The 26,952-nt window shown below is 45.0% G+C and overlaps 1 long non-coding RNA gene across 1 annotated transcript; it reads right to left on the reverse strand.

The window, feature by feature from the left end:
• Positions 1–9,266: 9,266 nt before the first annotated feature.
• LOC134740006 (uncharacterized) lies at positions 9,267–26,696 on the reverse strand. Its single transcript, XR_010127195.1, has 3 exons — positions 26,475–26,696; positions 23,399–25,749; positions 9,267–9,739 (listed from the first exon to the last, which is right to left on the reverse strand). It is a non-coding gene; the product is annotated as an uncharacterized LOC134740006 (long non-coding RNA).
• Between the last annotated feature and the right edge of the window lie 256 nt (positions 26,697–26,952).

A 26,952-nucleotide genomic window follows, 5' to 3' on the forward strand; every position in this document is an offset into this window, starting at 1 on the left:
GTTGCTGTCCACTCTCTCATGGTCCCAGGAGCTCTAACATGCCCCAACTTTGTCTTGACCTTTGAGGCATTCTGCCCTTTCCTTCAGTGAGGAGTTGAGACAGAGAGGCTGTAGACAGGACCGGCAGGGGTCTGGGCTTGGCTACATTGCCTCTGACTGGCACACTTACTCCACTACACTTCTTCACAGCCACACGTGAGACCTTAGAGGGACCATCAAGGTCATTGCCCATCCACAGGAAAACCAGCCTTGGAAAATAAATAAATGACCATGGACTTGTTTGATGAGCCAAAGACAATAAAGGGGCTGATGTTTGACAAAACAGTAAAGACACCATCCAGTTAGTGCCCCAAACACTGCAAGTTGTCTAGAAAGGGAAGAAAGCCTTGGCAGGATTAATTAGTACCTGGAATACAAATTCACATGAGAATGAGGAGAAGACACATAAAGTAATAAATGCATTGCGAAATCCAGATCTTAAGCTTAGTCTTGATATTTTTTAAAAAGTCAATTATTTTCAGCAATGCCTGAAAATCATGTTGTTTAACAAAGTAAGAAAAAGAGTTTTGGGGTAGAGAACTGTGTGGTGCACACATCCTGAGATGATAAGTTTCTGACGTCAAGCCCCAGGCTTCCAACAAGACAAGACAGACATGAGGCAGCTTGTTTATATCTCAGTGAGGGAGGGAAGAGGAGGGCACAGGAGAACATTGCAGGGAAAAAAGACACAGAAGCTGCTAGGAGTTGGATGCACAGCTGATAAACCCCCTAAGGAGAGACAGGGAGAAGACAGCCATTACCTTAAGTTCTGTTATAGAGACAGGTAAGTCACAGATCTTTGCATCTATCTGGCTTGGTTTTGGTTCCTTCTACAGTGTGTGTATGTCTGTTTTCTATTTGTAATTTACTCTGAGGTAAAGCCTTCCTGCAGGCCATGTTTCTCATCTGTAAGGCATGGCTTCTCCGGGTCTGACGGAAGGGCCTGCAGTGCTTGGTGAGTTCTCTCAATCCCACTGGGCAGGATTCCCACATCTCCCAGCCCTGCCTCTGTTCAGCTGTCAGCTGCGGAGGCCCTCTCTTCCAGAATGTGGAGTTTGAGCCTGCACATGCCCAGCCAGCCCTGAAACAATGGCGTGGACATGGAGAACCCATGCCCTCACCTATCATGTGCCCACAGGTGCCACCTGCCCGCCTCTGCAGCTGCAACTCTGCTCTGAACTGGGCTCCAGGGCTCAGTGAGGCTGTGGCTCTTCCTGCTGCTCTGCTCCCCACCACCCTTTGCTATGGCCAGGAGGCAGAAAGCCACGGTGATGTTGGGGTGACGGTGGGTTCATTGTGTGTGTCTCTTGCCTATGTCCACTGTTCTATATCACCTGCTGATTGATGCTGGAGGGTTAGTCCAGTACCAGTGACCATGCCACAGTGGAAAGCAAAATGCCACATATGCACAGACCACATTGTGGAGGCCGATGAGCGCTTCCCGTGGTTCTAAATAAGAGAGTGCATAAAGGGGCAAGTGCTTTGTTTCCCAGGGAGCGCAGGGCTGTAGAGGCACCATCTCTGATATTTGCCTGGGATACACCAAGTCAGGACAACATTATCCCTGTGTGGTAGGGGCAGTACAGGGCCGGGCCCTCTCTCCAGGGCCCACTGAGGCAGGCATAGGAGCAGCACACCTGCATTACAAACCCAGTGACTCCAAGACCAAGTGGAGCCAAGCACACAGGCCCTGTCTTCTGGCCACTGCTCCCAAGACTGTGGCCCCTCCCTCACCACTCTCCATACACCTGGATCCACCTGGATTAATCTCCAATCAGCCAAGCCTAGAACTGACACTTATAACACCTTATGGTATGAAGCCCTTTATGACTTTGGAAGGATTAATCCATTTGTAGCCCCTCTGAGAAGTACAGCATCCTACAAATTAAAGAAAATAAAGCTCATAGAAGGTGTGTGGCCAGTAAAAAGTCACCAGCCAAATATGGAGCAGAGCCAGGCCCACGCTCTGCAGGGATCTCAGCTGCTGAGTGAATGGCTGGGGAGAGGCTGGGCACTTCTAAAACCCAGGCCTCTCCTTTTGCTGTGCGCCCCATCAGCTTTTCCTGTGGTGCTGCCAGCCCTGGACTCTCTCGGTCCCCTGGACCCAGATTCATGGCTCCAAATGTCCATCTCTGGGGCTATTTTTGTGGCCTGGAGTTTTCCTCCTTGGAGATGGCCACACATGACTCTTCTATCTGGGTTATAAACTAATGAGAGCAGTAGAGGCCATTTATCATTTTAATGGGGTCTTCACATTCAGATATTAGGGCCTCTAATTTATTGGAGCTTTAGGGTAAAATACCAAGGAAATCACTACCTCCTGCAACCAAGAGGTTCTGTGAGGGCTTTTCATGTCACCCACAGAGAGATCCTGAGACATATGAGACCCCCTCCCTTCTCCCAGCCTCACTCCCCACGGAGGCAGTTCCTCCTGCCTGGGCTGGGCCTGGCCTGGCCTCCCATTCTGTGTCGAGTTCTGCCTCTCACCACCCACTCAGCACAAGCCCCATAGTTGTGGGGTTCTGATTCCTCCAAAGCAGGCTCTAGGGCCTGGCTGCACACCGCCCTCGCCACCTCCTTCCCACCTGCTGATGCTTGAGCCTTCCCTCACTGCCACATTCCACAGCTAAGGTCCCACCATGTCAGCTGTGCCACCTCCCCAGTAGGGTGCCCACCAGGATCTGCCTTCCAGCTGCTCACAGGACAAGAGGGGAAATCTTCTGGAGCAGCACAGAGGGGCCCAGAGCCCCAGGTGTTGCAAGGGCAGCAGCTTCTCTGGCCAGGGCATGTCTACGTGTGGTCCTGGGCCTCCTGTATCTTAAGAGAGTGCCTGCTCACAGACGGTACCTGACAAAAGAGCACAGGGCAAGGGCCCTGGAGACATCCTGTGTCAGGCCAGCCACATACGGGACATGGCCCTCTTCTGCACTGTAGGTCACTTGTCACTGTGAGCCTCGGTTCTTCACTGGGATGCCTGACTCATTGTCACTTACAATGGGCATGTGAGTGTCCCCTAAGTGTCACTCAGCTCTCCCCCACTTGTCCCAGGAAGAGTCCCCCTGGATGCTCCCTAACTCCACAGACCCCTGCTGTGATAGCCCTGGGCCTGGAAAGACTATCCCTGCAGCCCCAGGACCAGCCAACTCATCCACACTTTCCTGTGGGCCACCATCCCCCAGGTGCCAATTCAGCTGAAGTGAGGACACAGCGGGCAGCACTGAAAGATATTTCCTTCTACCGTGGACCTCATAGTGCCGCCTCTACATGGCCCGAAGGCTTCTGTGGCCTCAGCTTGTTGACACCCACAGTGATCCTGCCTGCTATCCTTGTCCACACCTTCACAGGTGAGGGAGCCCGAGGCTATGTGAGGGGAAGGACCTCCCCAGAGCCTCACGGACAGTGAGTGATGGAAAGAGATTGGCACTGGGCAGTGTGGCCCCAGGGTGAGAGCCCTGCCCTGCTCTGCTGGATACAACAGCCCTTCAGCCTGACTGCTCCCAGAGCCCACAGGCCTGGCCTGGCCTGGCCCTATGCTCCCCCTGGCAGCTGGCTGCCCTTGCACCTGCTACTTAGGGTGAAAGTTGGCTTCACCCCACCTTTGAGAGGGTCTTAAGTATGTTTTGCCCCCTCAGATTGTCATCCCTCAGGCCTCACCACAGACTAAGACCCACAGCCTAGGCCCCATTTCCCATCCCTGTAACTGGCCCTTCCCAAGGAGAGATTCCATGCAGAGGTCGCTCCTGGAGCTCAGCAGGACTTAGAGCCAGTGGCATCAGCACCAAGGAGTCCCTCCTTGACCAACTGTAGTCCAGCTCCTCTAATCCCTATTCTTGACTAAGCCTGAACTTGGCCTTCTGTAGATTCCTGCTAAATCAGTTTAGTGAGGAAGCCCCCTTCCCAACCTTGATAATCTGGCTCCTTGGCTTGTTTTGAGAAAGATGCTTTTGTAGCCCAGTTTAATAAGAACCCCCCTTACCTTGATACCTCATCAAGTTCCTCTTAGTGACTGTCCATCCGCTGACCCTCTGCTCATTGTCCATAAACACTCCACTCATTCTCCATGCTGCCTCCAGAGCTGAGCTCAACTCTGTACTGATGGTCATCGCCTAATGCAGGAGTTCCAATAACATCTGTCTTGCTGGTTTTCACAACTGTCCGGAGCAGATTTTTTCTTTTACATATGTCAACATCAGGATGAGAGACACACACAGTAGCAGGGGTCCTGTCCTCACATCGTTCTTTCCAGACTGAAAAACAATACAATTTTTTCAACCCTTTAAGCATTAAATACATACATGAAAATGTATGCATATGGGTAAAATGTGGTATATTTTATGAGTTGAATACATCTGCTCATGCAGATCAAGAATCCAAATGAGACCAGCACCCTCCCTTTTAATGATGAATTTCCTCAGAGCCCAGGTAATTCAGCCTCAAATAATACCTCAAAGTGGAAGAAGGACCCTAAATAGGCACCTACTGCTCAGATTCAACAAGCTCCAGCTGTAACTTTCCTTAGCCGCATTTACCCTAGCCCTGCTTGGGCTGAGGGGTCTCTACTCTACATGAGTAAATTATTATATTACAAATGTAACATGTCAGGGGCAAGAAATATGAGGACGACTTTACAAATTATTCAAATGCTGCCTTGTGACTTTCTCTTAAACCATAAACACTTCTTCTTGTTAATTAAAATTCTGGCATTCCTGAGTAGACTGTAAGAGCTGTGAGGAAAATTAAAAACAACTGTGGTTATCCCCATAGATTGAGCTGTCATCCTGTGTCAGGGACTGGTGTAGTGATAACATCTATTATGCATTCCGTTCTTATAGCCACTGTGTAAGGTGAGTATTTAATGAGAGGTTCTGAGGTGCCGCATAGACAGCCAAGAGGGGTCTGCACAACCTCTGAGCACAGGACTGACCACAGAACCCTGCCATATTGAAGATGCGACCCCACAAAGACAGGGTGCTCTCCTGAAAGCCTTGCTGCCTGACCACGGCCAAGCCCAGCCCTCCCCCAAATGAGGGTGTTCACAGCCCCCTGCTTCTTCTCTGAAAGGTGTCACACTCTTTAATATAGATATGGGTGAGGGTCTCTAGAATCTGAATGATTGTATCTTCCTAAAATCATATCTTGAAATCCTCACCACAAAAGTGATGGTATTAGGAAGTGGGGCTCATGAGGTCATAAAGAAAGAGCCCTCAAGAATGGGATTGGTGCCTTTATAAAAGAGGCTCAGAGACCCTTGCCCTTCCCACCACACAGACACAGTGGAGGCACCACCTAAGAATGAGGAAGAGAGCCCTCACCAGGCACCAAACCCCCTGGTGCCCTGATCTTGGGCTTCCAGCCTCCAGAACTGTGAGAAATCAATGCCTGTTATTTATAAGCCACATAACCTATAATCTGTACAGCAGCCTGACTGGACTAAGACACATGGGTGAATATCTCCTGCCACACTTTGTTTTTTTATTTTATTTTATTATTATTATTATACTTTAAGTTTTAGGGTACATGTGCACAATGTGCAGGTTAGTTACATATGTTTACATGTGCCATGCTGGTGTGCTGCACCCATTAACTCATCATTTAGCATTAGGTATATCTCCTAAAGCTATCCTTCCCCCCTCCCCCCACCCCACAACAGTCCCCAGAGTGTGATGTTCCCCTTCCTGTGTCCATGTGTTCTCATTGTTCAATTCCCACCTATGAGTGAGAATATGCAGTATTTGGTTTTTTGTTCTTGCGATAGTTTACTGAGAATGATGATTTCCAATTTCATCCATGTCCCTAGAAAGGACATGAACTCATCATTTTTTATGGCTGCATAGTATTCCATGGTGTATATGTGCCACATTTTCTTAATCCAGTCTATCATTGTTGGACATTGTTGGTCTTTGCTATTGTGAATAGTGCCGCAATAAGCATACATGTGCATGTGTCTTTATAGCAGCATGATTTATGGTATATACCCAGTAATGTGATGGCTGGGTCAAATGGTATTTCTAGTTCTAGATCCCTGAGGAATTGCCACACTGACTTCCACAATGGTTGAATTAGTTTACAGTCCCACCAACAGTGTAAAAGTGTTCCTATTTCTCCACATCCTCTCCAGCACCTGTTGTTTCCTGACTTTTCAATGATTGCCATTCTAACTGGTGTGAGATGGTATCTCATTGTGGTTTTGATTTGCATTTCTCTGATAGCCAGTGATGGTGAGCATTTTTTCATGTGTTTTTTGGCTGCATAAATGTCTTTTTCCTGTCACACTTCGTGATTTACTCTATGACAAAAAGATCCCTAAATCTAGAAAATCTCTTACAACCATTAATATTTTCTCCTCCTGGAAATAACAAAATGCATCGAGCCTATCCCATGAAAGAAGCAAAGATCTCCCTGCTCCTCTGTCTTCCTGTAGCCTCTGTGGGTGAATCAGCCCCAGCTCGCTCCTGAGTGTCCCCTGAGACAGACCAGGCCTGCCGCTCACCTCCAAGCAGAAGTTGTGAGCCTTGGTGTGCTCCCTCCTCACAACCCAGCGTGGGAACCCCACTGTAATTTTAAGTCCATGGAAGGCAGAGCTATGTGGGCTTCTCTGAAGGCCCAGAAGCTGTCTTAGGGTCCCATCAGCTTCCACCAATCCGTGGCTCCCTACTGACCACCCCACACTCATGCACACAACTTAGCTGCAGATAAAACCAGCAGACACAATCTCACTAATGTGAGGATTTTCTTAATTTAGAATTTTTATTCTTTCAAAGTCTATCTTTATCTTTTCATTTTGTGTTTTAAAAAAGATTTGCTAAGCAAATTAAGAGAATAAATGAGATTTAGTAAAAATGCTTGAACTGTTTAAAAGAACAAACATATTAAGCTCCTTAAGCATATAGTTTTACATTATAAAAACCCCTCAGTCTTAACCAAGCATTAAAACATGTCCTCCAGAGACCTTACTAGATAATAATAATCCCCCTGAACCCACGGTTCCAAGCAGACTGTGCAGTCAGCCAGCCATGCTCCCCAGGCCCCATGAGGCCAAAGCAGCCCCGAGCTCCTTCCTCAGCCTCCCAAAGTGCTGGTATTACAGGTGTGAACCACCATGCTTCAGCCTTTCTTTAATTTTTAAGTAAGATTTTCTTTATTTCTTTGAAAAAATATAGATAGCTAATTGCTTTGAAGTCTCTTTTCTTTAAGTTCACCATCTGGGTCCTTTAAAGGCAATTTCTATCACTTGCTTATTTTCATGTGTATAAGTCACACTTTCTTTTTTCTTGACATGTCTCTCATGTTTTGCTGTTCAAAACTGGACATTTTAGATAATATAGTATAGCAACTCTGAATATGGAGTCTACATCCCCCAAGGGTGTGGCATTGTTTTTGCTTCATTGCTTGCTCATTTGCCTGGAGATTTGGCTGAACCAATTCTGAGAGGTCTGTTCCCTCTGCAATGTGTAGCATTTGATCTTTCTGAGAGAGAGAGAGAGAAGATGCAAGTCCTCTCCTTTGAGTGGTCCATTCATGTCAGAGGGCTACAGGAAGTACATAGGGCCCTGGTGAGCTCAGGGCCCATCTGTATGAGCACTAGGGTTTTATTTTTATCTTTTAATCTGGGTTTCTAGAGGTCAATTCTGGGTCAACAGAAGCCACTTATAGGTCAAATGTTGTGCTTAGGTCCACTTAGTTACATGTTTACCTTTTATTGTTAGATGTGTGTGTGTGTGGCTTAGAAACTCTAATTACAATACAGGGAGTTTATTTTTTGCTCCATTTTTTTCCCAGTGACTAGAAGCTTGGAGGTTCTTTCTCTAATTGCCTCTGAGAGGCAAAGCCTTGAACCTGCTCACTGTCTTCCAGACTTCTGGGGGGCACTGAGAAGTTATTTTTAATGTGGCTTTCTGTTCACTTCGTGTTTAGCCAGGGGTTGTGCTGGGTGGCTTTCCCGGTGTGTTGCTGGGTCTGTGTGCAGCATGGGGAGTGCTTTCATGCTTCTAACACATCCTGCTGTGATCACTCCTGTGTTGGTGCTACCTAGACCACGCACACAGCATTCAAACTCCAGAGTTCACTGTTGTCTCAGGGGGCTCTTCTTATCCGTCTCTTTTCCTAGTTCCCTGTTAAAAATCAGGCTTCTCTGCTGTTTTACTTGTATCAAAGCTCCCAGCCTTATCATTGCTCTCCCCAGTGGAACCATTGCCTGTTCTAGTGCCCTCAGACATTGAGCCCCTCACTTTCAGTCCCCTCAGAAACAGCTGCTGAGCTTTTCATCCTCATGCACTGCCTTTCTCCCTGGGCAGATCCCCTGCATCCTTGCATTGGAGTTGGTGGTAGAGAAATGGCTTTCTTGGATTGACACCCCTGCTCTGTGAGGGGGTGCTGTTGGAGTGATTGGCAGCCCCTGGTCTTCTTGATGTGCTCTTACTGATATGGAATTTCCATCGTGTGAGTGAGCTTAGGTGAGGCCAGTAGGAACCTAGTACTCCCAAAATGCCATGCCTGGGATAGAGTTTCTGCCTGAGAGTGGGGGCTGATTTGGGGAAAAGAGGACCAGTCCTCTCTCCCATACCTACCTGGAACACAGTTTCTGCAACACAGAGCTAGGGGAATGAGAAACTCCTGCAGCCTCCCCTTCCGATGTAAAACTGTAGTCCTAGACTCTGGGCTGGGGAGAAAGAGCCCTCATTTTCTGGGCTGCACATGCCCAGAGCAGAGGTTCTGTAACCTGGGTTTACGGTGTGGATAATGGGGTCTCAGCTCAAATGCCACAGACTCTCACTGTACACCAAGGTTTGGTGGATTTTCTTAAATGCATTTTCTCCATTTCCTCTAGGTCCCTAGGACAATTTCCAGAGATGTTGAATGATTGTGTTTTTGTCTGTTTTGTTTGTTTTAAGTAATTTTCACCAGTTACACTGTTTTGCTGGGCAAAGGGCCTGCCAAACTCTATTCTGTCATTCAGAAGTCCTGACTTCTCCTACTGAGTTTTGGGGTAGTTTCTTGAATAGCAATATTCTCTTAGCTAATTGGTGGAAGCACTGATGCTGATAAGTGAGTCATGGCTTTCTGGAATGCTTGCTGAGAAAATGCCTGACAGGATCCAGGAGGGAAGTTGGATGAGAAGGCTTGGTGCTATCGGCCATAAGTGCAGTAGGAGAGGTTGTTGTGGATTCACTATCCTGGTGCAGAGGTAAGGTAAGGGCACAAACTTGACACCTCTTAAACACAAGATTCACTTTTCTAAAATTATGATTTTATTTTCCTGTTTAAAGAAAATTATAATGCAAACAATTTGGAATTGGGAGAGACAAAAAGTAAAATAATATCTTCCAAATGATTTCCAGAAATAAACAATAGTTACAAACTAAAACTTCTGAAGTGTGCTTCTGACTTAAAAATGTCTGCTTCTCTGTCTTCAATTCCGCATCAACAGCATCAACAGCACCAAGTTTGGGTTGAAGACCATGGTCACCAGGCTATGGGCTTGTGGGACATGGATGGTGTAAAGACACTAGAGTGCTGCATTTCTTTTGAGAAAATGAAACAGACCATCTCTTATTTCTTCATCTTCAGAGCATATTTTATGTTTCACTTAAATACCACTTTCTGGCTTATCCTAGTGGAAGATTTTCCCTACTGCTCACAATAGATGGGCAGTCATTAGTGTTCCCTGAAGTGATTGAATATTTAAAAATCTTTTCACCAACTGAAAGAAAAATGAAGACCAAGAGAAGAGAAAATTATTAGGGGAAATAAATGGAAGTAAAAAGGGCTTTATCACTTCAGGTGATAAAGATTTTAAAGCTCTCGGCATCTAGTTGTCAATTAACAAATTCACAATTCAGTTCTGAAGTTAGGATTTTCTGTACTCACATGAAGCAGAATTATTAGAGATGCTGAAAAAAATGTTTTAAAGGATTTTGCAACTGGGGAGTAACTTATTTCCATCAAGTAAACCAGAGCTGTCAGGCCATGAGCAGCAGGGGATGGATAACTCTACTTCCAAAGAGAGACATGTTTAAGGGGCTCTCCCTAGCCCTCCAGCCCAAGAGAATATTTCTCTAAGGAGAAGTAGTTCTTTAATGAGGAAATGCAGCAACCATCAAGGTTAGGTGTTTGGAGGGTAGAAACTACAGAGGCAATGAATTCAAAGGCCCCATGTATGAGATGGTGAAGCATTTTTAGAAGTGCTTTTGAGAAACACACACAAAGAGTAAAACTTATCTTTATGAAAACTTATTCAACTGTGATGTTTTGATATGAACACTTCAGAATATGTTCTGTATTTTAAAGTGTTAAAAATGTAGTTCTTTTAATATTTTTCCCATACATATGTATATATCTGTCTATTCATGTATAGTGTGTACAGCACACACAGACACAGCATGGTCACAAGGAGGTGGACTCTGAAGCCAGACTGCCTGTGTTAAAATGCAGCTCCACCTACAAGCTGTGGGACCTCCAGCAAGTTATTTAAACTCCCCATGTCAGTTTCATGATGTGTCAAATAGTCATAGATTCTGCCTCATAGGGCTCTTGTGGAGATTAAACAAGATGTCCTTAGAGCAATCAGAATGATGCCTGACACAGTCAGTGCCCATCATCAGCTACTCTTAGATATAAGGAGACACGCATAACAAAAAGGCAAATATGTGACCATGTACTTAGACATGTATATGCAGGTGACACCCATCCACATCAACGTTCGGCTACATACACACGCAGTCATAGACAAGCTCACACATATCCATACCTGTGTGCATATAAACATGTTCAAGTCACTGAATAATGTCAGAGGCTAGGGTTCCCCCACCTCTTCCCTCTTTCCACTGGGGAAACAGCAACTTCTCCTTTGAGTTCATGTTTGTGCATGACTGGGTCTCACCTAGACAGAGTGAGTTTTTCTTTGAGGTAGATCACAGTGCATTTAGTTTACAAATGTTCCTACAGTGTGAATTCCTACAGGAGAGAGGCTGTGTTTTCATCTTAGCTCTTCTAACTGGACCTAGGACCTCCCCCTCCCTAACACTCACATAGTGAGGTTTGTCTTTCAGTCTACACTTAAAGCACTTTTATGAATGAACAAATAGACAAATGAGTAAGAGAAGAGGTGAATGGGCTTCAACCACATCATGGACAATGCTTATTCTCCATGGGACTTGTTGAGTGCGTCTGGAAAATGCCAGCTGCAGTCAACAGCACAACATGGCCCATTGGTGTGGCCGCTCCCCGTTTCTCACTGACCCCTGCCTGTGCTCGCTGTATTGACATGTAGGGAGGAACCCCTTATGTTTGCCAATCTAAAAATTGTGGTTCTTAAACCTGTTTTTCCCTCCACAGGTAAAAATTATACTTTTATTGATACACCTGAAGGAAGAGTGTCTTGCCATTTAAGTCAAATTTTAGAATCATAATAGGACAGAAAGATTTGATCCCATGCACAAGCCCATACAGGAGTGGAGCCCAGGACAACCCCATGTAAAAGGATGATGGACGGCTGCACACATGTGGCTGAAATGTTCAGACAAAGGCAAATTGCACATGGCCATTTCTTTTTTTTAATACAGAATTTTTGGATGGTATTTCTTTCAGCTGTATGAAAAAACTGAAAAGTGCATTGTGAGGGAAAAGAGCAGAAATTAAGCAATTAGGTTTAAATTGTACATAAAAATAATCTGTGAACTTCTTTAAGAAAATACAGTTCAGGCTGGGAGCGGTGGCTCATGCCTGTAATCCCAGCACTTTGGGAGGCCAAGGTGGGTGGATCACCTGAGGTCAGGAGTTGGCCAGGTCAGCCTGGCCAACATGGTGAAACCTCATCTCTACTAAAAATACAGGCCAGGCACAGTGGCTCATGCCTGTAATCCTAGCACTTTGGGAGGCCGAGGCAGGTGGATTGCCTGTGCTCAAGAATTCGAGACCAGCCTGGGCAATAGGGTGAAACCCCATTGCTACTAAAATACAAAAAATTAGAGGCATGGTGGTATGCACCTGTAATCCCAGCTACTCGGGAGGCTGAGGCAGGAGAATCGCTTGAACCCAGGGGGTGGAAGTTGCAGTGAGCTGAGATCACACCACTGCACTCCAGCCTGGGTGACAGAGCAAGACTCAGTCTCCAAAATCAACAAAAAAATACAAATGGCAGGCTCCTGTAATCCCAGCACTGCACTCTAGCCTGGGCAACTGAGCGAGACAGACAGACAGAAAGAAAGGAAGGAAGGCAGGCAGGCAGGCAAGAAGGAAGGAAAAGGAAAGGAAGGAAGGAAGGAAAGAAAGGGAAGAAGGAAGGAAGGAAGGAAGGAAGAAGGAGAGAGAGAGGAAGGAAAGAAGAGAAAGAAAGAAAGAAGAAAGAAAGAAAGAACGAAAGAAGAAAGAAAGAAAGAAAGAAAGAAAGAAAGAAAGAAAGAAAGAAAAGAAAGAAAGAAAGAAACAAAGGAAAGAAGAACAGTTCAGATCCTGCTCCCAGAGATTCTGATTTTATTGGTTCTGGAATGACCCAGGGATCTTTATTCATTAAATACACCTCAGTTGATTCTAATATCGCTGATTTAAAGATCAGTCCTACTGTGAGAAACATTAATCTAGTACTTGCAAATGTTTTTCACACTTAACAAGTCATTTGAATCTCACAAGATCCTGGAGACAGAGAGAAAAGTCAAATTCATAGAGACAGAGGGTAGAATGATAGTTTCCAGGGACTTGGAGGAGTGGGAGATGGGGAGTTATTGTTTAATAGGTAGAGTTTCAGTTTGGGAAAATGAAAAGATTCTGGAGCTGGATGGTGGTGATGGTTGCACAACAGTGTATTTACTGCCACTGAACTGTAGGTTTAAAATGGTTATGATGATAAATTTTATGTTTTGTATATTTTACATTTTTTAAAAGAAACTTTCTCTGCCTGGAAGCCAAAGAAATAGAAAAGATTCCAGGTATGAGAAGAACTTACCCGAAGGTGAAATATTAAACCAAAAGGCACAACACAGAGTAAGAAGCGTGTTTGGAGAAGTAAAGAAAACATTCCTAGCTTGGAAAGGTCAAGGAAGGACTGCTGAGTGATACCTTTCTAAAAACTGTAACAGGAAAGATGGAATAAAGGGAGTTGAGCTGTAAGTTTTTGTTTTCATTTCTTAAGATTTCATGAAGAAAAGTTTTGAGCAGACGGTTTTCACCTTCTTTGTGGGGTTGGATCCAGTCCATCGGTGGAGGGTGCTGGGGGCTGGGGTGGAGGTGTGGTGAGGTGGAGGATATTTGAAAGGATATCCTTAGCTGTGCTAAGGGTGAGAAAGTTGACCACAGGAACAATGATGCAAGTCAGGGGCCCTCATACAGATTGAATCTTGCCTGTTTTTATACCTTCTCTCAAGATAAGAGGAATATTTACATTGTTCAACTGTATTTTTATCAAATAAATTACATTTACATTGTTTAATGATTAAAAACTAAAAGGTAGTTCTGTCCAAGATGGCCAAATAGGAACAGCTCCAGTCTACAGCTCCCAGCATGAGCAAAGCAAAAGACGGGTGATTTCTGCATTTCCAACTGAGGTACCGGGTTCATCTCACTGGGGCTCGTTGGACAGTGGGGCAGGGCATTGGGTGTAGCCCACAAAGTGTGAGCCAAAGCAGGGCAAGGCATTGCCTCACCCAGGAAGTGCAAGGGTCAGGGAATTCCCTTCCCTAGCCAAGAGAAGGGGTGACTGATGGCACTGGGAAAATCAGGTCACTCTCACCCTAATACTGCACTTTTCCAACAGTCTTAGCAAACGGCACACCAGGAGATTATATCCCACACCTGGCTCAGGAGGTCCCACACCCACAGAGCCTCACTAATTGCTAGCACAGCAGTCTGAGATCGAACTGCAAGGCGGCAGCGAGGCTGGGGGGGGGCACTCACCACTGCTGAGGCTTGAGTAGGTAAACAAGGCGGCCAGGAAGCTCGAACTGTGTGGAGCCCACCACAGCTCAAGAAGGCCTGCCTGCCTCTGTAGATTCCACCTCTGGGGGCAGGGCATAGCTGAACAAAAGGCAGCAGAAACCTCTGCTGGCTTAAATGTCCTAGTCTGACAGCTTTGAAGAGAGTAGTGGTTCTCCCAGCATGGAGTTTGAGATCTGAGAGTGGACAGACTGCCTCCTCAAGTGGGTCCTGCCCCCTCAGTAGCCTAACTGGGAGGCACCCCCCAGTAGGGGCAGACTGACACCTCACATGGCCGGGTGCTCCTCTGAGACGAAGCTTCCAGAGGAATGATCAGGCAGCAACATTTGCTGTTCACCAGTATTCGCTGTTCTGCAGCCTCCATTGCTGATACCCAGGCAAACAGGGTCTGGAGTGGACCTCCAGCAAACTCCAACAGACCTGCAGCTGAGGGTCCTGACTGTTAGAAGGAAAACTAACAACCAGAAAGGACATCCACACCAAAACCCCATCTGTACATCACCATCATCAAAGACCAAAGGTAGATAAAACCACAAAGATGGGGAATAAACAGAGCAGAAAATCTGAAAATACTAAAAATCAGAGCACCTCTCCCCCTCCAAAGGAAGGCAGTTCCTCACCAGCAATGGAACAAAGCTGGATGGAGAATGACTTTGATGAGTTGAGAGAAGAAGGCTTCAGACGATCAAACTACTCTGAGCTAAAGGAGGAAGTTCGAACCCAATGCAAAGAAGCTAAAACCTTGAAAAAAGATTAGACAAATGGCTGACTAGAATAACCAGTGTAGGGAAGTCCTTAAATGACCTGATGGAGCTGAAAACCGTGGCACAAGAACTACGTGATGAATGCACAAGCTTCAGTAGCTGATTCAATCAACTGGAAGAAAGGGTATCAGTGACTGAAGATCAAATGAATGAAATTAAGCAAGAAGAGAAGTTTAGAGAAAAAAGAGTAAAAAGGACAGAGCCAAGATGGCTGAATAGGAACAACTCCAGCCTACAGCTCCCAGCATGAGTGACGCAGAAGACGGGTGATTTCTGCATTTCCAACTGAGGTACTGGGTTCATCTCACTGGGGAGTGCCAGACAGTGGGTGCAGGACAGTGGGTGCAGCACACCGTGTGTGAGCTGAAGCAGGCCAAGGCATCGCCTCACCCCAGAAGTGCAAGGGGTCAGGGAATTCCCTTTCTTAATCAAAGAAAGGGGTGACAGACAGCACCCAGAAAATCGGGTAACTCCCACCCTAATACTGCGCTTTTCCAACGGGCTTAACAAACGGGACACCAGGAGATTATATCCTGCATCTGGCTTGGAGGGTCCTACACCGATGGAGCCTCACTCATTGCTAGCACAGCAGTCTGAGATCAAACTGCAAGGCGGCAGCAAGGCTGGGGGAGGGGTGCCCACCATTGCCTAGGCTTGAGTAGGTAAGCAAAGTGGCCAGGAAGCTCAAACTGGGTGGAGCCCACCACAGCTCTAGGAGGCCTGACTGCCTCTGTAGGCAAGGCACAGACAAACAAAAGGCAGCAGTAACCTCTGCAGACTTAAATATTCCTGTCTGACAGCTTTGAAGAGAGTAGTGGTTCTCCTAGCACACAGCTTGAGATCTGAGAATGGGCAGACTGCCTCCTCAAGTGGGTCCCTGACCCCCGAGTAGCCTAACTGGGAGGCACCCCCCAGTAGGGGCAGACTGACACCTCACACGGCCAGGTACTCCTCTGAGACAAAACTTCCAGAGGAACCATCAGGCAGCAGCATTTGCAGTTCACCAGTATCTGCTGTTCTGCAGCCACCACTGCTGATACCCAGGCAAACAGGGTCTGGAGTGGACCACCAGCAAACTCCAACAGACCTGCAGCTGAGGATCCTGACTGTTAGAAGGAAAACTAACAAACAGAAAGGACATCCACACCAAAAACCCATCTGTACATCACCATCATCAAAGACCAAAGGTAGATAAAACCACAAAGATGGGGAAAAAACAGCAGAAAAACTGGAAACTCTAAAAATCAGAGCATCTCTCCTCCTCCAAAGGAATGCAGCTCCTCACCAGCAACAGAACAAAGCTGGATGGAGAATGACATTGATGAGTTGAGAGAAGAAGGCTTCAGAAGATCAAACTACTCCAAGCTAAAGGAGGAAGTTCAAACCAATGGCAAAGAAGTTAAAAACCTTGAGAAAAATTAGATGAATGGCTAACTAGAATAACCAATTCAGAGAAGTCCTTAAAGGACGTGATGGAGCTGAAAACCATGGAACAAGAACTACGTGACAAATGCACAAGCCTCAGTAGCCAATGCAATCAATTGGAAGAAATGGTATCAGTGATGGAAGACAAAATGAATGAAATGAAGCAGGAAGATAAGTTTAGAGAAAAAAGAATAAAAAGAAATGAACAAAGCCTCCAAGAAATATGGGACTATGTGAAAAGACCAAATCTATGTCTAACTGGTGTACCTGAAAGTGTCAGGGAGAATGGAACCAAGTTGGAAAACACTCTGCAGGATATTATCCAGGAGAACTTCCCCAATCTAGCAATGCAGCCCAACATTCAAATTCAGGAAATACAGAGAACTCCACAAAGATACTCCTCGAGAAGAGCAACTCCAAGACACATAATTGTCAGATTCACCAAAGTTGAAATGAAGGAAAAAATGTTAAGGGCAGCCAGAGAGAAAGGTCAGCTTACCCACAAAGGGAAGCCCAACAGACTAACTGCTGATCTCTCAGCAGAAACTCTGCAAGCCAGAAGAGAGTGGGGGCCAATATTCAACATTCTTAAAGAAAAGAATTTTCAACCCAGAATTTCATATCCAGCCAAACCAAGCTTCATAAGTGAAGGAGAAATAAAATCCTTTACAGACAAGCAAATGCTGAGAGATTTTGTCACCACAAGGCCTGCCCTAAAAGAGCTCCTGAAGGAAGCACTAAACATGGAAAGGAACAACTGGTACAAGCCACTGCAAAAACATGCCAAATTGTAAAGACCATCGAGGCTACGAAGAAGCTGTATCAACTAATAAGCAAAATAACCAGCTAACATCCTAATGACAGGATGAAATTCACACATAACAATATTAACCTTAAATGTAAATGGGCTAAATGCTCCAATTAAAAGACACAGACTGGAAAATTGGATAAAGACTCAAGACCCATCAGTGTTTTGTATTCAGGAAACCCATCTCAAGTGCAGAGACACACATAGGCTCAAAATAAAGGGATGGAGGAAGATCTACCAAGCAAATGGAAAGCAAAAAAAAGCTGGGGTTGCAATCCTAGTCTCTGATAAAACAGACTTTAAACCAACAAAGATCAAAAGAGACAAAGAAGGCCATTACATAATGGTAAAGGGATCAATTCAACAAGAAGAGCTAACTATCCTAAATATATATGCAACCAATACAGGAGCACACAGATTCATAAAGCAAGTCCTTAGAGACCTACAAAGAGACTTAGACTCCCACACCATAATAATGGGAGACTTTAACACCCCACTGTCAACATTAGAAAGATCAATGAGACAGAAAGTTAAAAAGGATATCCAGGAATTGAACTCAGCTCTGCACCAAGCAGGCCTAATAGACATCTACAGAACTCTCCACCCCAAATCAACAAAATATACATTCTTTTCAGCACAACACCACACCTATTCCAAAATTGACCACATAGTCAGAAGTAAAGCACTCCTCAGCAAATGTAAAAGAATAGAAATTATAACAAACTGTCTCTCAGACCACAGTGCAATCAAACTAGAACTCAGGATTAAGAAACTGACTCAAAACAGCTCAACTACATGGAAACTGAACAACCTGCTCCTGAGTGACTGCTGAGTACATAATGAAATGAAGGCAGAAATAAAGATGTTCTTTGAAACCAATGAGAACAAAGACACAACATACCAGAATCTCTGGGACACATTCAAAGCAGTGTGTAGAGGGAAATTTATAGCACTAAATGCCCACAAGAGAAAGCAGGAAAGATCTAAAATGGACACCCTAACATCACAATTAAAAGAACTAGAGAAGCAAGAGCAAACACATTCAAAAGCTAGCAGAAGGCAAGAAATAACTAAGATCAGAGCAGAACTGAAGAAAATAGAGACACAAAAAACCCTTCAAAAAAATCAATGAATCCATGAGCTGGTTTTTTGAAAAGACGAACAAAACTGATAGACCGCTAGCAAGACTAATAAAGAAGAAAAGAGAGAAGAATCAAATAGATGCAATAAAAAATGATAAAGGGGATATCACCACCAATCCCACAGAAATACCAACTACCATCAGAGAATACTATAAACACATCTATGCAAATAAACTAGAAAATCTAGAAGAAATGGATAAATTCCTCGACACATACACTCTCCCAAGACTAAACCAGGAAGAAGTTGAATCCCTGAATAGACCAATAACAGGCTCTGAAATTGAGGCAATAATTAATAGCCTACAAACCAAAAAAAAGTCCAGGACCAGATGGATTCACAGATGAATTCTATCAGAGGTGCAAGGAGGAGCTGATACTATTCCTTCTGAAACTATTCCAATCAACAGAAAAAGAGGAATCCTCCCTCACTCATTTTATGAGGCCAGCATCATCCTGATACCAAAGGCTGGCAGAGACACAACAAAAAAAGAGAGTTTTAGACCAATATCCTTGATGAACATCAATGCAAAAATCCTCCATACAATACTGGCAACCCAAATCCAGCAGCACATCAAAAAGCTTATCCACCATGATCAAGTGGGCTTCAGCCCTGGGATGCAAGCCTGGTTCAACATACACAAATCAATAAACGTAATCCAGCATATAAACAGAACCAAAGAAAAAACCACATGATTATCTCAATAGATGCAGAAAAGCCCTTTCACAAAATTCAACAGCTCTTCCTGCTAAAAACTCTCAATAAATTAGATATTGATGAGACATATCTCAAAATAATAAGAGCTATTTATGATAAACCCACAACCAATATCATACTGAACGGGCAAAAACTGGAAGCATTCCCTTTGAAAACTGGCACAAGACAGGGATGCCCTCTCTCACCACTCCTATTCAACATAGTGTTGGAAGTTCTGGCCAGGGCAATCAGGCAGGAGAAATAAAGGGTATTCAATTAGGAAAAGAGGAAGTCAAATTGTCTCAGTTTGCAGATGACATGATTGTATATTTAGAAAACCCCATCGTCTAAGCCCAAAATCTCCTTAAGGTGATAGGCAACTTCAGCAAAGTCTCAGGATACAAAATCAATGTGCAAAAATCACAAGCATTCTTATACACCAATAACAGACAAACAGAGAGCCAAATCATGAGTGAACTCCCATTCACAATTGCTTCAAAGAGAATAAAATACCTAGGAATCCAACTTAACAAGAGATGTGAAGGACCTCTTCAAGGAGAACTACAAACCACTGCTCAATGAAATAAACGAGGATACAAACAAATGGAAGAACTTTCCATGCTCATGGATAGCAGGAATCAATATCATGAAAATGGCCATGCTGCCCAAGGTAGTTTATAGATTCAATGCCATCCCCATCAAGCTACCAATGACTTTCTTCACAGAATTGGAAAAAAAACTACTTTAAAGTTCATATGGAACTAAAAAAGAGCCCACATTGCCAAGACAACCATAAGCAAAAAGAACAAAGCTGGAGGCATCACACTACCTGACTTCAAACTATACTACAAGGCTACAGTAACTAAAACAGCATGGTACTGGTACCAAAACAGAGATATAGACCAATGGAACAGAACAGAGCCCTCAGAAGTATTACCACACATCTACAACCATCTGATCTTTGACAAACTTGACAAAAACAAGAAATGAGGAGAGGATTCCCTATTTAATAAATGGTGTTGGGAAAACTGGCTAGCCATATGTAGAAAGCTGAAACTGGATCCCTTCCTTACACCTTATACAAAAATTAATTCAAGATGGATTAAAGACTTAAATGTTAGACCTAAAACCATGAAAACCCTAGAAGAAAACCTAGGCATTACCATTCAGGACATAGGCATGGGCAAGGACTTCATGTCTAAAACACCAAAAGCAATGGCAACAAAAGCCAAATAAACAAATGGGATCTGATTAAACTAAAGAGCGTCTACACAGTGAAAGAAACCACCATCAGAGTGAACAGGCAACCTACAGAATGGGAGAATATTTTTGCAATCTACTCATCTGACAAAGGGCTAATATCCAGAATCTACAAAGAACTCAAACAAATTTATAAGAAAAAACAAACAACCCCATCAAAAAGTGGGCGAAGGATATGAACAGACACTTCTCAAAAGAAGACATTTATGCAGCCAACAGACACATCAAAAAATGCTCATCATCACTGGCCATCAGAGAAATGCAAATCAAAACCACAATGAGATACCATCTCACATCAGTTAGAATGGCGATCATTAAAAACTCAAGAAACAACAGGTGCTGAAGAGGATGTGGAGTAATAGGAATGCTTTTACACAGTTGTTGGGACTGTAAACTAGTTCAACCATTGTGGAAGTCAGTGTGGCGATTCCTCAGGGATCTAGAACTAGAAATACCATTTGACCCAGCAATCCCATTACTGGGTATATACCCAAAGGATTATAAATCATGCTGCTATAAAGGCACATGCACGTGTATGTTTATTGTGGCACTATTCACAATAGCAAAGACTTGGAACCAACCCAAATGTCCATCATTGATAGACTGGATTAAGAAAATGTGGCACATATACACCATGGAATACTATGCAGCCATAAAGAAGGAAGAGTTCATGTCCTTTGTAGGGACATGGATGATGCTGGAAACCATCATTCTCAGCAAACTATCACAAGAACAAAAAACCAAACACTGCATGTTCTCACTCATAGGTGGGAATTGAACAATGAGAATACTTGGACACAGGAGGGGGAACATCACACACCAGGGCCTGTCATGGGGTGGGGGGAGGTGGTAGGAATAGCATTAGGAGATATACCTAATGTAAATGACGAGTTAATGGCTGCAGCACACCAACATGGCACATGTATACATATGTAACAAGCCTGCACGTTGTGCACATGTACCCTAGAACGTAAAGTGTAATAATAAAAAAAAACTAAAAGGCATATTTCATGATGCATAAAAATGATATAAAATTTAACTCCCTTGACCATTGGGATACAACTACACTCATTTGTGCAAGAAACATAAAATTATTCAGTTGTTCTAAACAAAATTTAATCTCTCATTTACTGAGAAGTAGGAGGGTAAAAAATAATCGGTCAGTTAGTGGGGGCTCTTTCTCTCTTTAGCAAAGGGCATGTCATGCGAAATACCTAGGGAAGAGCTTCTGGTCCTTGGTCTATCGTGGTTGCCCCTGCAAGTGCAGAGTGTAGTGATATGGTCACTCAAAGGTGAGGGGCTCCATAGCCCCTCTGCCATGTGGAGGCATTCATATCTTTTCTGCAGGGCCCAAGTTCATGGTGCTTGAGGTGTAGCCCCTTAGCAATCAAATCTGCTCACTCCATCACAATTCCTGCAATCTCCCAGGGAACATCCACATGACATTCTGATGCTTACAAGACACATTGCCATATCTCTTTGCTTAGTACCCTGGAAAGAGTGCTACCTTGGACAACTTTACATCTTTTTTTAAAAGAAATTATTTTTGGTAGAGACAGGGTCTTGCTATGTCGCCCAGACTGGTCTTGAACACCAAGTCTCAAGCAATCCTCCTGCATCAGCCTCCCAATCTACTGGGATTACAGGTGTAAGCCACTGAGCCCAGCTTACTCTCTACCTGTTTTAACCCAGCAGAAGCAACCCCACCTTAGACACCACCTATCCACTCTAAGGACACAGAGCTAAATGCTAAATCTCTCTTCCACAAAGAGAGGAAGAGAAATGTTAATGGCTTTTGTGTCTGGGCCAGCAAACACAAAAGCCATTAACAAAACCTTAGACCACAAGCCAGAAACTTTATGAAAGAGAGGAGGGCAAAGTTCATTCTCCTTCAGGGAGTCTACTCAGGCAGACTGTACTCCCCAAAATTAATAACCTGGCAAATTATCTTCCCAAAATATAAATCCCTTAACCAGTGGTAAGCAGGCAGAGCAAACATCTCCCAAGATGGAAATTGACCACCACTGCCCTGGTCATCTCAAACTCCCTCTCACATCAGCCCCATCCCCTAAACGCAACTGATAACCATCTCCCTTGTACCAAGGGCCCTGGCAGAAGACAGAGCAGACCCTGTGTCTTAAAGGGACTAAGGCTGAAAGGAGGCAGCTGCCAAAGTCTCAATACTACCAGTGACCTCTCTAACTGAACCCAAACCTATTCTTGAGACTCAAGCAGGGTAATGTGGATGCTGGCACACAGGGCCGATGAAATTCCTAGATGAAAGTCACCAATAGGTAGAGACTTCTCCAAGCCTTGGTTGGCCCCTGTTCTAAACCTGAATATTTGAGTTTAATATTAATTCCAGTATGGTTGCTGCCTCCAAAAATCTGAGCCCCTTACACAGCAGCTGGCTCCAGAGAAACATTTTTGACATCAGCCACTGCCCTCTGGAGACCCTGTGCCACATAGAGGGGCCATCTGTCCATCCATTTGGTTTTCCCGGCTTTAGTGCGGGCTGAAGGGCTTGGTGATGGATAAGTTCAGGGATTTGCATGGCTCCCCGTTGAACAGAGCTCTGCAGTGTTCATAATGCCCCCAGTATTGGGCAGTACTGAAGATCTCGAGGGAGGAAACAGTGATGGAAACTGTTCTTGTGCTGTAGGTTCTCATCTCCCATAGCACATTCTTCCAAGCAGCTCCCCTCTGTTTGGTGCCCATGTTGTTTTCCTGCATGTTCAGGCATCAGGGAAAAGGGAGGAAACCATGGCTGGAAGCAGATCTGCAGTGAGGGGTCCTTTGTAGTGCACCCTCACCTCATTGTGGACACATCACTTAGTTGTGTGTGCACATCCTGTCTGAGGGCCTCACCTGGTGTGTCTCTAGAGAGTAGCACAGGTATGGGAGCTGCTGTGGTTGGTATGTGACCCACAGCCAGTCACTTGGTACCTCCTCTCTCTCACCATCGCCTGTGAGCCACCACTTCTGAGCTCTCCAGTTCTGAATTGTCCACTACTGGATGAGTCAACCTTCAGCCTCCTTGAACGTCAAGTTGGGAAAATTCAACTTGTGGAGGAGGCTGGGGGTGCACCTGGCAGCTTGGCTTAAACTGACTTCCATGGGCTCAGGACAGGTCCAAACTGAACCCCAGACACTGCATCTTATTACACTTTGCAGAACCCCTCACTGGTGCACGAGCTGTGGGTGTTTCTGAAAGAGACCTCCCATAGCTGTGCCAAGCCCATGAGCATCAAAGGATCACCCCAACCATCACAGACCAACTCAAGACAAGATTAATGTTGTTATAAAGAATGTCAGGAAGGAGAGCAACAGAATCACTTACCCAAGAAAGGAGGTGCCAGGCATGAAGACCTCAGTGCAGACATTGTCTTTGTATTCAAAAATATGCTTCTCTCTGTACCTATAGCACCCTTTTATGCCAGATAGACCTCCTCATTCACAAGCAGGAGCAGCCTGTGTCAGGCAGTGAGTGTGAGAGAGAGAGAGTGTGTGTGTGTGTGTGTGTATTTGATGAGGGGATGTCATGATTAGCAACAATGGAAACAATTCTTTCCTTCCCACAAAATTGGACATCCTTTGCCCTCTTCATTGATTTTTCTTGTTTCCCACACCCTCAACTTTCACATTTTTCCCCACTGACTCATTCTCTTGGTACTGTGTGGCTGCCCCATTAACCCATCGGTGAAAGCTTGTGATCCCTTTGCCCCGCAATTATGTCACCAAGCCAGGCCTCATGCAGAGTCTCCATGGGGAGGGCCTTCCTTTTTCTAATGTCCCCACTCAGGAAGGAGAATTCTCTTTCAGTTCAAGACTTGTCCCAAGACGGGTGGACCCCACAGACATGGAATATCTTTAAGCAGCAGTCACCTTGACTCTTGGGCTTGTCATGCCCACTCGATGATCCTCCTTGGCAGTACCCCCAAACACCAGCTTTCTTAAGGCTCCCTGACACTGTGTCCACTGGGCAATGGCTAGATTTTTTAACATCCAGAGAGTCACTGTTTCCTGCAAAACATGTCATCTCTCAACGCTTTCAGAGCTGGGCTGCCTTGGTATGAGTGGCAGGTAGGGGCAAAGTGACCCAGGCCATGGGTTAATTTTTATGTCCCTGGCTTGGAATCCAGTTCTTCTTGTGGATAAACAAAGAGCTGAGTACTGCTTGAACATACGCTGAGATCTTTTTTTCCTTTCTCTCCTTTCTCAGCCTAGTGATACGTTTGTTCTCCATCGACCCCTGGGTGTGCTGAGACCTTGCCCCTGCTCTGCCCACCCTTTGGCCTCCAGTCCCTGTCTGCAGAAACAGAGCTGGAGTCCTAGACTCCTTGCTGCTCTGGAGAGGGAAAGAGCAGCTGGCTGCTGACCTGACTGTCCATGTTCCTAAAGGCTAAGCTACGAATTGAGAGCAGTGCTCTTCCCTCACCCACACTGGGAATAAAAGGAGATTTTGGGAAAGTAGGAAGCCTATTTCCTTCCAAAATATTCAGGGCCATGGAGATCGCTTCTTACCCTTCTGAACTTAGAACCCCAAACTCTAGTTCCGTATTTGGGACACGTAAAGTTTCTTGTCATTTTTTTTCCTGAAACCTGAGTGGGAAGATTTTTACCCTATGGCACCTGCATAACCCCAAGCACTATAGCCCATGGCTGGTAGGTAGAATGGTGGGGGAAAGGAGAGGGCTGAAAAATGCAAGCCTCAGACATGTTCTTTAGTGGACTCTATTACATGTTGAGCCCCTGCTGAGTCGCTCTTTTTTTGTAAAGATAGATTTTAGGAAACTGAAGATGGTGATGTGTGCAATACCACTACGTAGCTCTGCCTGACCCTTCAGCTTCAAGAAGTCAAAGCTGGCTTTCATTAAGAGCTGAAGGCAAGCTCTTCTCTCTCAGCCCCAGGTGACCATCACAGCTGTATGAGGTAGACAAGCCTGGTGTTGTCTCCAAGAACAGTCTAAAAATAGGGATGCCATCAACTTTTACAAAGTGAAGACCCAACAAATTTTGCCTCCAAAAAACCCCAACATTTCTTCTGTGGCATCTCATATTATCACCAGTGGGTAAGAAGCATTGCCCATTTCCATCTTGTTTAATTCCTATGAGGGGCAGAACAGGGATGGGGAGAAGTGTTCCAGGTTCTGATTCTCTTTTTTTTGGGCCTCTCTCTTGAGAACTCAGTCTTTTGAGAACTGACTCCAGGAACTTCTGTCTTCAGTCTGGGGACCCGGAACTAATGGGAAGGGTGAGATGAAGGTGACCCCTGAGGAACTCAGGGTGGGGCAGCAGAACCTCACCTCAAAGCTTCCATCTTCCTCCTGACTCTGAGTTGCCAGGTGAATGACAAGAAAAAATGGGAGTTTTAGACCATCCTTCTCTCCTCTTTCTAAAAAAGCAGCAGGCTGGGACAGTGGCTCACACCTGTAATCCCAACACTTTGGGAGGCTGAGGCAGGAGAATTGCTTGAACCTAGGAGTTCAAGACCAGCCTGGCCAACATGGAGAAACCCCGTCTCTACAAAAAACACAAAAAATTAGCCAGGTATGATGGTGCATGCCTGTAGTCCCAGATATCCGGGAGGGTGAGATGGGAGGCCTCCTTGAGCCCAGGAGTTTGAGGGTGCAGTGAGCTGCAATTGTGCCACTGGACTCCAGCCTCCATCCTGCATGACAGAGTAAGACCCTGTCAAAAAAAAAAAAAAAACAGTGAACTTTTCTTAATTAATTACGTGACTTCCTATGTTGATTTAATTGAGATATTGCTTTCATGTTATTCACTTTTAAAATGGATCATGTTTTGTTTGACTCCTTCTCTGCCAATTTCAAATAAAGAATTGTTTTTCATATTTGCTTCTAAATGCGTATTTCAGACAGCAGTCCTGGGACTCCTGGAAAGTCCTCTACTGAGAAGGAGCCCAGATTTGCAGACCTTTGGGAACTTCTGCTCCATTCTCTAGGATTCTGCCTCCTGAGGACAAATGGAGGAGTAGAAAGCAGCCAGAGCCTCTCACAGGTCAGCACTGCTCTCCAGCTCAGCCCTAACTCTTGGGAGAGTCGTGGCCCAGAGCCTCCTGTGATGGAAAGGCTGCTGGTGAACAACTCTTGAGGGCCTGTTCCCCTCTGGTGTCCTGAATTCTTTAACAAACCAATCTATGGGCCTGAATTCCATGGTATTTGTGATTTTACCACACCTGGGCAAATGGTCTGTAACTTTTGGATAAAAGCCTTTGTCCCCACCTACCTTCTGTGCTGCCCAACCTGTTCTCCTAGACCAATGCTATTCTAATGTCCCCCGAGAGTTCCCATTCCTGAGGTCTCTCCATCCCAAGGATAGATTATGAAAAGAGAAAATAGGAATAGGAAAACAGAAGTTAACCTCTAATGTGGGCAGCCCTTGGGATTCCTTACCAGATTGATGTCTGTGTCTTTTCAAACATGGATAAATGTGGGCATCACTGAATTCAGAGACATGATAGAAAGATGATCTCAACCTCACTCAAATAAAGAAGGAACCAAAGAAAGCCCCAGTGATTGTTAAAATGCAGAAGAAACCAGCCCAAATTCTCCAGCATCTGTATCTAGTGGCTTCCCCGGGCAATTGAGCAGAGAATGTGCTCTCTAGACTAGAGTTCCTGACCCGCATCACAAAGGTATGGTACAGTCACAAAGGGGTCTTGAGCTTAGGGAGGGGACAAAGGAGGAAGTAACCTCAAGGCCCCCATTATTCTCCCCTCTCTTCTCTGGTCCTTCCTACTTGTCACCCACAACTGTTCTTTCTATCATCTATCTATCTATTCACCCATCCATCTACTCATCATCTATCCATCTATTCACCCATCCACCTACTCATCATCTATTTATCAGCGATCTGTCATGTATCATCTGT

The sequence above is a fragment of the Pongo pygmaeus genome, chromosome 7, assembly GCF_028885625.2.
Source record: "Pongo pygmaeus isolate AG05252 chromosome 7, NHGRI_mPonPyg2-v2.0_pri, whole genome shotgun sequence".
In the NCBI taxonomy this organism is placed as follows: domain Eukaryota; kingdom Metazoa; phylum Chordata; class Mammalia; order Primates; family Hominidae; genus Pongo; species Pongo pygmaeus.